This window comes from Triturus cristatus, chromosome 10 (genome assembly GCF_964204655.1).
Source record: "Triturus cristatus chromosome 10, aTriCri1.1, whole genome shotgun sequence".
NCBI lineage: Eukaryota > Metazoa > Chordata > Amphibia > Caudata > Salamandridae > Triturus > Triturus cristatus.
Genome location: NC_140593.1, coordinates 683,330,826 through 683,342,831, shown reverse-complemented (window position 1 = coordinate 683,342,831; position 12,006 = coordinate 683,330,826).

Here is a 12,006-nt window from a genome sequence, read left to right as displayed (position 1 = left end):
TTCTTGTCAAAAAAGTCAGAAATGCTATTGCATAGCGTAACCGACGGTGGAATCTCCCTCTCAATGCACCTGGGTTTGAAAAAGGACTGAACCACCTTTATGCCTCCAGTTTGTTTCTGCACCTGTCTCTTGTGTGGTTTCCCCCCATTACATTGGGGTATGAGGTTGTGAAGTGCTGCTGGGGGGTTGCTGAGAGTCTGAGGAGATTACGATTGGCGGACATTTTGGGACTTTTAGGAAACCCTTATGGAGCTTATTTATTACTGCTTTGATGCTGCTGACTGGATATTATCACAATAATATCCCTATATTGTCTTCTCTGGCTTTATTTTTGACGCGCTCTGCATGTCTCAGCATTTGCAACGATTGCACAACTCCTCTTCACTACTTCAGGGCACGTTGCTGGGTATTTGTGCCATAATTCCACTGATAATTTTGGGAGGACTGTGTTTGGCGACTATTGTGTGTTTCCTAGTGAGCTTCATAGAATACGCCTTCTGCGAGTACTCATTGTGGCCTGGCAGTGGGAATTTTAGGTCAGCATTTTATGGGCAGAACAACAGGAAAACGCCCTTCTTCGTCCAAGAGGCATATCTTTATAAAGAACTCAAAACATTTTACTGAACTTTCTAAGCTTGAGATCCCTTTAGTGCCTACGCCCCAGTGCTAAAACATAACTATGGATTCTTCTTCTGGAGCTCCTGGGAAATCTTTCACTAAACGTCTTAAAAAAGATCCTCCTTCACCGCCCAAGTCGGCCTCGTCTGTATCGATGGAATTAATACTCGAGGAGATCAGGGCCATCCAACCCTTTATGGAAGAGACTAACACCAAGTTGCAAATCTTAACGGATAATTGGTCTCAACTAGATACAAGGGTTTCTGCTGTTGAACATTCTGTTTCCTCTCTAAAAGAGTCCTGTGCAAATGTTTCCCACCTACATTCTCAGGTTTCTGAACTTCAGAAACAGGTTGAGGATCTTGAAAATCGCAATAGACGGAATAATCTGCGCATCTACGGCCTGGGAGAGGGACTTGAAGGGTCAGACTCGATCGCCTTCTTTAAATCGTTTCTCCCTAAAGTTCTTCACTTGCCGAAGGGGACGCAACTCAATATTCAATGCGCTCACAGGTTGGGACGTGCTCCATCTCACGCTAGTACGTCGCAGAAGCCGAGAGGTGTCATCTTATACTTCTTGGAATATACTGACCTGATTAAAGTGCTCTCAGTGGTCAAAGCTTCCTTGAAGATTACATGGTCAGGATCATCTTTATTTTTCACACAAGACTACGCTAAAGCTACAGCTAACAGGCGTAAAGCTTTCCTCAATATGAGAGCTGATCTTCGCTCTTTGGGGGCCAAATATGGCCTTTTCCATCCGTGCCTCTTCAAGGTCACATACAACAGCAGAACAACGACATATGAAGATCCAACTCGCTTACAAAGCTTTATCAACTCCTGCAAAACAGTTGCTGTGGACTCCTCTGGGCCTTTTTCTTCATCGAACACTTTGACTGTTTTTTTGTTTTTCCTTTTTCTCTTTCTCCACAGGTTCTTCAGATTCTGTTAACCTTAATATGGTATTTAACGATTGTAGAAATGTTTCCTACTAGAATTTGACTTTTCTATTGCTGTTTTCACGAAGTTACATTTTTGTGTTTAGTTGTTTCAACGTTTATTCTACAGGATTAATTTTTGTTGTCTTCACAGAGTTTTACCGTTGTATTGTGGTTTCTCCCCGACTTTCCGCTCAGCCGACCCCAGATGTACTGCTTACTCCTTGTGGTTCCATCCCCCCTCATATATTACTGAATCTTCTTTTGTAGGTATGTCTTCCTCTTGTTTCTTCTTAGATATTTTCTTTTTTGTGTTTTTTGTTTTCTGTTTTTCTTTGATTGCTCGCATTTTCTTATCAGTAGGTGTTTCTCGTTTATTCATAATGTCCTGTCTTGCCTTCTTGATTATTTCTTCTGTCACAATTATTTATATTATTTCACTCCCCTATTATCTATTCACTTGGCTTATCCTTTTTCTTATTCTGGTTTCTGATTTTCTTTTTCTGCTCTGGCTAATTGATTTGTCTTTCTATCTTCACTATATCATCGGACAAATCATCTCCTTTTTGCTCTACCTCTTTCTTATTCTATATTGCTCTCGTTCTGAATTGGACTTTTGCTCTATATTTGTATTACATTTTGTCTTAAAATACCTATGTCTTTTAAACTGATTCCATGGAACGTTAAGGGTTTAAATTCTCCCATCAAAAGGCAAAGAATCCTGACCCACTTAGCCAAGTTAGATGCTGATGCTGTTTTTTTGCAAGAAACTCATCTTTCTGACGCTGAATCATTAAAGCTGAAAAGGGGTTGGGTGGGGGAGGTCATCTTCTCCCCAGGTGACGGCAAACGAAATGGAGTGATGATACTTTGCCGAAAGTCCCTTTCGCTTTCACTTCTGGCTCAAGATTCTGATGTTGATGGAAGATGGTTGAATGTAAAATTGTCCTTGAAGGGTGTTCCAGTCTCTCTTCTTAATGTGTATGCCCCTACATGTGGCGAACCCTCTTTTTGGTCCACGCTGGCTACGCAAATTACCCTCTGTATGGAGGATAATTTTATTTTAGCTGGCGACTGTAACCAGACTTTTGACCCGTTCGTTGACAGGAACTCTAGAGTTTCTTATGTTCCCAACAAATCTCAGAAATCATTTGTTCGAGCTACAACTCAACATAAACTTTTAGACGCCTGGCGTCTTTGTAATCCGACTACTAGAGAGTACACTTTTTACTCCCCATCATACTCAATCACGAATTAATTACATATTTGTTTCTCATACCATCTCACAAACCCTTACCCACGTAGAGATTGGTCCCATTTTATTATCAGATCATGCCCCTGTCTCAATTGGCCTCGACATTCTACCTAAAGCTATAGGTCCCAAAAGGTGGCGTTTTAACAGTGCCCTCCTTTTGGACCCAAAATTTACTGCCTCCTTCACTACCATCTTTGATGAATTTTTTGTGTTGAATCAAACCCATTCCATGCCTCTCTCAACTGTACGGGACGCATTCAAAGCCTCAGCGAGGGATTTTATTATTGGCTTCGTTGCAAAGAGACAAAAAATTTCCTGTAAATTCACTAAGGATCTTCTACAGGACATTAAAAGACTGAAGCACTCTTTTTACACTTCGCACTCGAAGGAGTGTCTCACAGCTCTCATAAATGCCTAATTGCAATTCAATAAGAAATCAACGGAGGATGCCTCGCTATATTTGTTAAAGTCCAGCGCCAAATTTTATGGGGGTAAAAATAAAGCAGGGAAAATATTGGCAAATTATTTAAAAGTTAAACAACAAACTCAATATCGAATCTATCTATGATGATCGCTTAGATTTAAAATTTAAAGATGCTGATATTTTGCATGAATTCTCTCTCTTTTACAAATCACTCTACGCCTCTGAGACACAACCCTCTGATCATTCCCTACTCCACTTTTTCTCTGACATCCAGAGACCTCATCAAACTTTGCCGGATTTATCTCCTCTGGAGATGGATTTAACGCATCAAGAATTATTAACTGCTCTTCAGCAGCTTAAAAAAGATAAAGCGCCGGGACCTGATGGTTTCACAGTAGAATTTTATCAGCACTTCTCCAAACTCATACTGCCCAAGTTGCATTCTCTCATAAATTTCTTTAGTACATTAGGCGGTTCTTCAGGGTCTTTCTCGGAAGCACACATTTGCCTTATACCCAAAGAAGGTAAGGACCACAAGTATTGTAAAAATTATAGACCTATTTCCCTGGTAAACATTGATTATAATTTTTTTCCCAAAGCATTAGCCATACGACTAGATTCTTTCTTACCTGATCTATTAGGCAAGGAACAACCTGGATTTGTCAGGGGTAGATTTATAAATGATAATACGAGACTCCTTTTTAATGTTCTGTCTAAATCTTCACATTTTAAACAACCCCTCAGGGCAATTGCACTTGATGCTGAAAAGACGTTTGATAGGGTTGAATGGACTTATTTGTTTTATACCCTTAGATGGTTTGGGCCTAAATTTATATCCTTGATTTCTCTTCTTTATTCTAGTCCTCGTGCGGCTGTTTGCGCCAATGGCTTGATCTCCTCATTTTTCGATTTGGGTAGAGGAGTACGTCAGGGCTGCCCTCTTTCTCCTTTCTTTTTTAACTTATCTTTGGAGCCCTTTCTTTCTAAACTACGTCAAAATCCAAATTTGCATGGTTTTCAAACAGCAAACTCTCACATTAAACTAGCAGCTTATGCTGATGACATTTTACTTTTTATGTCTAATCCTAGTGACTCAATCCCTGCCTTTCTGGCGGAGGTACAAGCCTACTCTAGAATTTCGGGTTATAAGTTGAATAATGATAAATGTGAGATTCTACCCTTGACTAAGTATACTTTTAAGGCGGACTTTAGTGCCTCAAATTTTACTTGGAGTCCCTCACTGTCAAGAATTCCTGTCATGCGAGGGGAGGAAAACGGTAACCAGCGAAAACGGACTACATCTCCCAGGATGCTTAGCGGTTGAGAGGTTATGTAAACAGGAGAGCTGTTACATAACTCAAGGAAAACACGCCCTTATGTAAACAGGAGAGCTGTTACATAACTCAAGGAAAACACGCCCTTATGTAAACAGGAGAGCTGTTACATAACTCAAGGAAAACACGCCCTTATGTAAACAGGAGAACTGTTACATAACTCAAGGAAAACACGCCCTATAAAGGGAGGAACCGGGAGGTACAACGCTGTCGGATATTGTGTTTACACCGACGTACCTGCTTAGTGAAGAGCAGTGTTCCGGAGTGGTGCTCCAGTAAGGCAAGAACGGAGGTAGGTCGAGTCGTTACTCCCTGGGCCGTGTCTTGCCCCATCGTCACCTGTGAAGGACCCGGAAGCTCTACCGGATAACCATTGAGTTTCGCTTTTTGACTCGGCTGAGTCAAAGCGCAGTGGCGCTTTTGCTGGTTGGAGTCGAAACTCCCAGCCCGACCAGAGATACAGGGACTGCCAGCTGTAAACGCACACCAGGAGGTGTTTGCCGCGTTACAGACTCGGAAGTCCACAGGATCGATCGAGCGGCTGCTCTCGGTTCAGTCTTCTTTGCTTGTGATTGGGGTATCGGTGACGCATCACCAGGAGGTGACTCCGCGTCCCGGTGCAGTCTGAGGAAGAGGTTGAGCGGCTGCTCCCTTCAGGTAGAGACCCCGGCTGGGTGTTTCCCTGACTCCTCGATTCTCCCCAACACTCTTCGTGCCCGTCACAGCCTACCGATTGGCATTGTCGGCCATTTCATTTCTGCCCTCTGTTGGCATACGCCGGGATCGGCGTATATGCAGAGGACGGTTAGGACCATCCGTGCTGTGGGCTGGTAACGTACTTAGCCTGGAGGATTCCAGTGACTATAACCTTTGTTTATTCCTTGTATTATTTTTGCCTTCATTAAAATAACTAAACCTTCACAAGTGGTTGCGTTCTCATTATCGTGTCTGTTAAACGATCCTGAGACGTTCAGGGCGTTACACTCCCATATTAAATATCAAGGTTTGCATGTTACCTCTTCAATATCAGACACGGTAGCATTAGGCATGAATAAATGTATACAAAAAATTGCGGATCTAGTTGCAGAATGGCATCCCCTCTATTTATCGTGGTGGGGTCGCTTGGACACTATAAAGATGATGCTGTCACCCATAATTTTATACACCATCTCTAACATTCCAGTCCCTATCCCTGCTAAATATTTTAAGAGGATCAATTCTACCCTTTCTTCATTTTTATGGAATTCGAAGAGGCCCCGAATGTCTCTATCTAAATTGACACGTCCTAAAACAGAAGGTGGGGTCAGTTTTCCCGATTTTCAGGCCTATCAGAAAGCATTTCTCCTACGTCAAGCTTCTCTTTGGTTGCTTGATCCTTCGGAGGATTGACCCTTTTGGACCACAATTGAGCGTCTTTTTTATCCCCCTTCTCTTTTTCCGAGTACCTTTCCTTTTCACGTAAACCGCAGGCCTTGTCCTCTCCCATAATTAAATTGACCTCTAAACTTTTGGATTCTGCATTCCCTCCTCTCCTCAGCACTATTGATCACTTCCTTAATTCAGCAATTTGGCACAACAAGGATTTGACTATTCGGAATAAACCATTTTATTGGAAGACTTGGCGACAGAAGGCTTTAGTATGTATACATCAGTTATTCTCACATTCAAACGTTTTATCTTTTCCCTCACTTAGACAGCTATTCAGCTTACCTGCCTCATTTATACATAAATATAATCTATTTAAGATTGCTGTGATGGATAAATATGTTCAATTATCTGTCACACCTAATGCTTCCATTATCCAGGACCCTTCTCCACAACTTTATACCTTGCTAAAAACTAAACCTAAAGCCTCCACTATATATAAGTATTTACATGATAAAGATATTGTCAGGCAGAAATCTAAAATAGAAGAAGCATGGGAGCAAGATTTTCTGCTTTCTTGGCCAATAACTTTGTGGAATAATATATGGATTAAATTGCGCAAATCCTCCAGAGCAGCTAACATAATACAAACGCTGTTTTGTGTTTATAATAGACTTTTATTTACACCGAATGCTTTCTCTATCACCCACGTTTTTTTAGGGAGTCTTTCACCTTGTTGGGAGAATGTTACATTCAATGTTAAAATTATTGATCTGTTATTAGCGGTTGCTTTTCAGCAAATAACTGTTAATTGGAAGGATTTCACAAAAATTTCTTATAAGGCATGGTGGTATGCTGTTTGCTACAACCATAGGTTGGACACTTCTTTTGTATATCCTATACATATGGCAGCGAAATGTTTGGACTTGTGGTCCCCTGTTACAACATACCTTGATGCATGTGCCAAACGATATTCCCAGTTACAACCGTCTCAGCAAGAAGTTTTAAAAACCCCTCGAACCCCTACACATTCCCAGAATATTTGTTATTCCAATACATTCTATGATTCACTTTTATCGTATCAACCGTTTATTTTTTACTCATAAGTCCGATTCTTTTTTCTGTAGTGCAATCTATTGTATTGTATTGACATGAATTTATTGTTCTGACTTCTGTATTGACACCTTTATTTCTATTAATAACATTTTCTTTTTGAACTTAAAAAGGATTTAAATGGGCCATTCAGAAGCAAATCCTTTAGGTATTTAATACACAGAGGCATGTTTCTCATGTTGTCTTTCAAAATATCCTAGATATTGACAGCAGGAAGCTTGTTTAGCGCTATTGCAGATAACACATTCTTTTTTTTTTTTTTTTTTTTTTTTGTTGAAACCGTTTATTACAGAATCCAAAAAATATACAAAGATGGGCCTACAACCTTTAGGCCGGCCGCTAGCAAACAGAAGGAGCATGTAATACAGACAATAGAACACACGCTGCGGCACAAGGGAATTCACAGGAGTTGAAAGAAGCGTTGGCAGCCACACCTTCCGGACCCCACATGACGGTTTCATTTTTATATAAATAACAACAAAAAAGACAAATCCACAAGGCAACCCACAGTCAAAAACAACAGCATGTGCTCCCCTAGGGAGGGGACCCCACTGATTCATAGGAATATCGAGGGGGGGAATAGGTCAGGACGGGGACTAAGTAGACTCATTTCCCAGAACCGGGAAGACAAACAGGCTAAGGAGACGGAGCCGGTGACGGATCCGGCAGTAGCGGCGGGGTACAGATTCCCCACGGTAAGCGTTCCAGGGGTCCCATACTTTCACCCACGTCCCAGGCTTACCTCTCGCAACATACACCACCTTTTCCCGAAACATACACCAATTCATGTTTTCCTTCCACGCCGAGACAGTCGGCGACCTCTGGGAACCCCACAGTTGCGCAATATCACGTTTGGCCACCATATATCCCAGAGTCGCCCACCACGTCTGCGGCACTGAGTAATCGGTTGGCTCCCATACATTCAAAAGACATCTCCTCGCCTCAGGCAACAGCGGCACATGCGTAACTACCTGTAGAACCTCATGCACACCACGCCAGAATCGCACCACCTCTGGGCATTCCCACAGAATATGGAGAAAGGTCCCCAAAGAACCACACCCACGCTTACACAACCCGTCCACAGCATAGCCCATACGCATCAGACTCGGCCCCGTAACATAGACCCTATGGAGTATCTTGAGCTGGACGAAGCGAAGGCGAGCCGGTATGGCCACCTCTTTCGGGGAGGCCACCGCAGACACCCAGTCCTCGTCATCCAGCTCCAATCCATCAGCCCCCCAGGCCTCGCGAAGGCCAGTCAGCAGTCCCGAGCGATCATTGATGAGTTTTTTGTAAATTAATGAAATCGTGGCGTCCGGGACATGCCCATCTAGCACTCTATCCTCCAGAGGGGAGCACTCCGGGATGGAGGCAACGTCCGGAAATACGGAGCACAACGCATGACGGATTTGCATATAACGAAAGTACTCCCTGTCCTGCAGCTGGAATTCTGTCCGCAGCACATCGAACGTTTTAAATCCCCCCCTCGTCCAGAGATCGCCCACCCTGCTGATGCCTATCATGTCCCACTTCTCAAAGCCCTTCGAGGTCCACAGGGAGCCCAGCCGCCCAGATGCGTATAGTGGCGTCGCCCGGGTCAAGCGGTCCTTCCACCCCATCGCCACGTTAGCTGTGTGCCACACCCGTACCATAACCCCCGTGGGGCCCGTCAGCTGCGCGTCATGCGAGCTAGAATAAAGCGCCCGATTATAGTCACCGCCCGGCAGTAACATTTTATCCATCTCAAAGGCCGGGTTTAGGGCGGGCCCGTAAAGGCCGTGATTGATCGCAGCCAGCTGGGAGGCCCAGTAATATCGCTTGATATCTGGGAGGGCAACCCCCCCGTCGTACCACGGGAGCGTCAGCTTCGCCAGGGCGATACGCGGTCGACCCTCCCAAAACAGTCGGCGCTGCAAACTCTCCACCTCGCGGAAGTAGCGCACCGGGACAACGTCCATTGTATTCTGCAAAGCATACAGGAAACGTGGCAGCGACATCATCTTAAACAATGCCGCCCGGCCGAGCGGCGAGAGCGGCAAGCGCTTCCAACGCGCGACGTCCTCCTTCAGGCGCTGGAGGGGGGGAAGCAAGTTCTGGCTATATCGGGCCCCCGCGTCCAGGGTAATGAAGATACCCAGGTACCTAAAACCCCGCGGGGCGATCTGAATAGGACAACCCCGCGGAAGGATAGGATCCTCCCCAGAGAGGACATATACACACGATTTAGCCCAGTTGATGACCAGGCCGGAGTTGAGGCCAAAGGAGTGCAATACATCAACCAGTACTATCAGTGATTTACGTGGGGAAGCCAGGTACAGAAGAATATCATCAGCGTAAAGAGATACGCGGTCCTCATACTCGGGGGTCCAGCGGAGGCCACGAATAGAAGGTTCCCACCGCAGCCACTCCGCCAGGGGTTCCAGGGCAAGCGCGAAGAGGAGCGGTGATAATGGGCAGCCCTGCCGCGTGCCCCTGCCGAGCTCAAACGGAGCCGACACTCTACCATTCACAACCACCTGCGCTAGCGGTCCCGAGTACAACAATTTCACCCAACCAATGAATCCCGGGACAAACCCAAACTTCGCCAGTGTCGCCCAAATATATGGCCACTCAAGTGTGTCAAACGCCATAGTGGCGTCCAGGGATGCCAAAATGGCTGGTTCCCGTATAAACGGGACTCGAGCTAGCACCCCATGCAAGCGCCACAGGTTAGGCGCAGTGTTGCGATGGGGGATAAAGCCGGACTGATCCTGGTGAACCAAATCGCACACCACGCCAACCAGCCGATTGGCCAATACCTTGGCGAGAATTTTGGGCTCCGCATTCAGCAGCAAAATAGGCCGGTAGGACGTGACCCGGTCCCGCGGCCTCCCCTCCTTGTGAATGACCACGATAGTAGCCAGACGCTGGTCTAGCGGGAGGGAACCCGCCGAACGGGCCGCGAGGAACATCGCACGGAGATGCGGCGCCAGCGTATCCGGTCGCAGCTTGTACAATTCAATGGGAAGACCATTGGGACCCATAGCCTTGCCGGAAGCGACCGAGCGTATGGCGAGAGCAATTTCTTCAGAGGTTGGGGCGGCGTCCAACGACACTCTATCCTCCTCCGAAAGGGAAGGCAGCGCTATATCCCTGAGCAGGGCATGGGAATCCTCTTCCGAGCGGGAGGACACCGGGGAATAGACCCCACGGAGATATTCTGCAAAGCAATCAACTATTTCTTCCGGTTCCGTGACACACACACCATCCAGTTTCTCAATCAATGGGACAACTCGACTCGCCCTCTCCTTTTTATCCAGCCACGCAATCAATTTCCCAGCCTTATCACCCACATCATACAGTCTCCCCTGTTGCTCTCTACTGAGGCCCCTGGCCGCCTCCGTCACAAGGGCCTTATAGGCCGCCTGCTTGAGTCGGAGGACATGTAATTTGTCATCCGTCACCCCACATTCGAGGTCCCCCTCCAACTCAGTTATTTCAGTTTCAACACGGATCACCTCCTCCCGCTCGCGCCTCCGGGAATGGGAAATAAGGGACAGGGCATCCCCCCGAATCACCGTCTTAAATGCCTCCCATAGCGAGACCGCAGATGACACCGACCCCACATTCTCATCAAAATATCGCTTAAGGGACTTAACCAACTCTGCGCGAATGGTGGGGTCACGCAGGTACCAGGGATTAATCGGGGCCACCCTACCCTCTCCCCTCGGGAGTATATCGAAGTGCAATAAGAGCGGGGAATGGTCTTAAATACCCCGCGCCAAATGGCGCACCTCCCCGATCCTCCCCGCATGCGCCGCCGGCACCAGGACATAGTCTAGTCTTGATAGACTGCCGTGGGCCCCGGAGTGAAAAGTGTACTGTTTCTGCGTAGGATGATTCAAACGCCAACAATCCACCAGCCCCAGGGCATCCAATAGGCCAGACAACCACGCTTGGGCACGGGGGAGATCCCTAGGGGGGTGACGGTCCTCAATTCCGGAAACCACAGCGTTAAAATCCCCCCCGACCACCAGGATCCCCTCCGGAAGGCCAAGGAGGAGGCGCCCCAGATCCGCAAAGGTGGTCGTCTGCAACCCTGGCGGGACATAGATAGAAACAAAAATAATCACTCTGCCCTCCATTCTACCCACCAGAACCGTGTAACGTCCCCTGTCATCATGGAGTAAGTCATCAACCTCCAACGGGAGCGAGGTCTTGGCCATGATGCCCACACCCCTTGAACCCGACGTGAAGCCCGAATGGGCCAGAAGGCGGTAGCCCCGCCGGTTCATAGCACGAAAGGAGTTGCCAATGAGGTGCGTCTCCTGCAGAAAAACTATGTCAGGTGATATTCGTTTCAGGAACTGCAGGACCACACCTCGTTTTATCCTGTCCCCCAGTACATTAACGTTCCAGGACAAAAGACTCAGTCCCCTACCCCCCATCATAAACGAAAGCAATCACTCGTCCCCCCGAGGGCACTTTGGGAATAGCACAACAATACTTTTGCCTTGTGGTACAAATGAACAACACCCCACCTCAACCCAACCGCCCCAACAAAACTCCCCCCTCCCTGCACCCCTGCATGAGCCCAAACAGCCCCCCCAACTTGCAGTGTGCCTGTCGCCCCTATATAGATGAAACTAGGTAAACCCCCTAGAGAAGGAAAGAGTACCCCTTCGAGACCCCGCACCACCTACAAAAGAGGGAGAACGAATACAAAAAACGAGAGACCCTAAGCTTGGCCGAAAGCGGCAGCATCTGCGTCCAGAGTGAGTCCCAGTATCAGCACCTCAGTCCCGGTCCAGTGGGCCTTCTCCTCCCGCAGCCCCCCCCCCCGCCATCCCGATCCCGACCCCCAGACAAAGTGTCCAGCCAGTCCCCGGCCGCTTCAGGACGGTCAAAAAAGTGAGTGCGACCATCCACCTCCACCCGCAGCCTGGCCGGGAAGAGCATGGCGTATTTTAAGTTCATGTC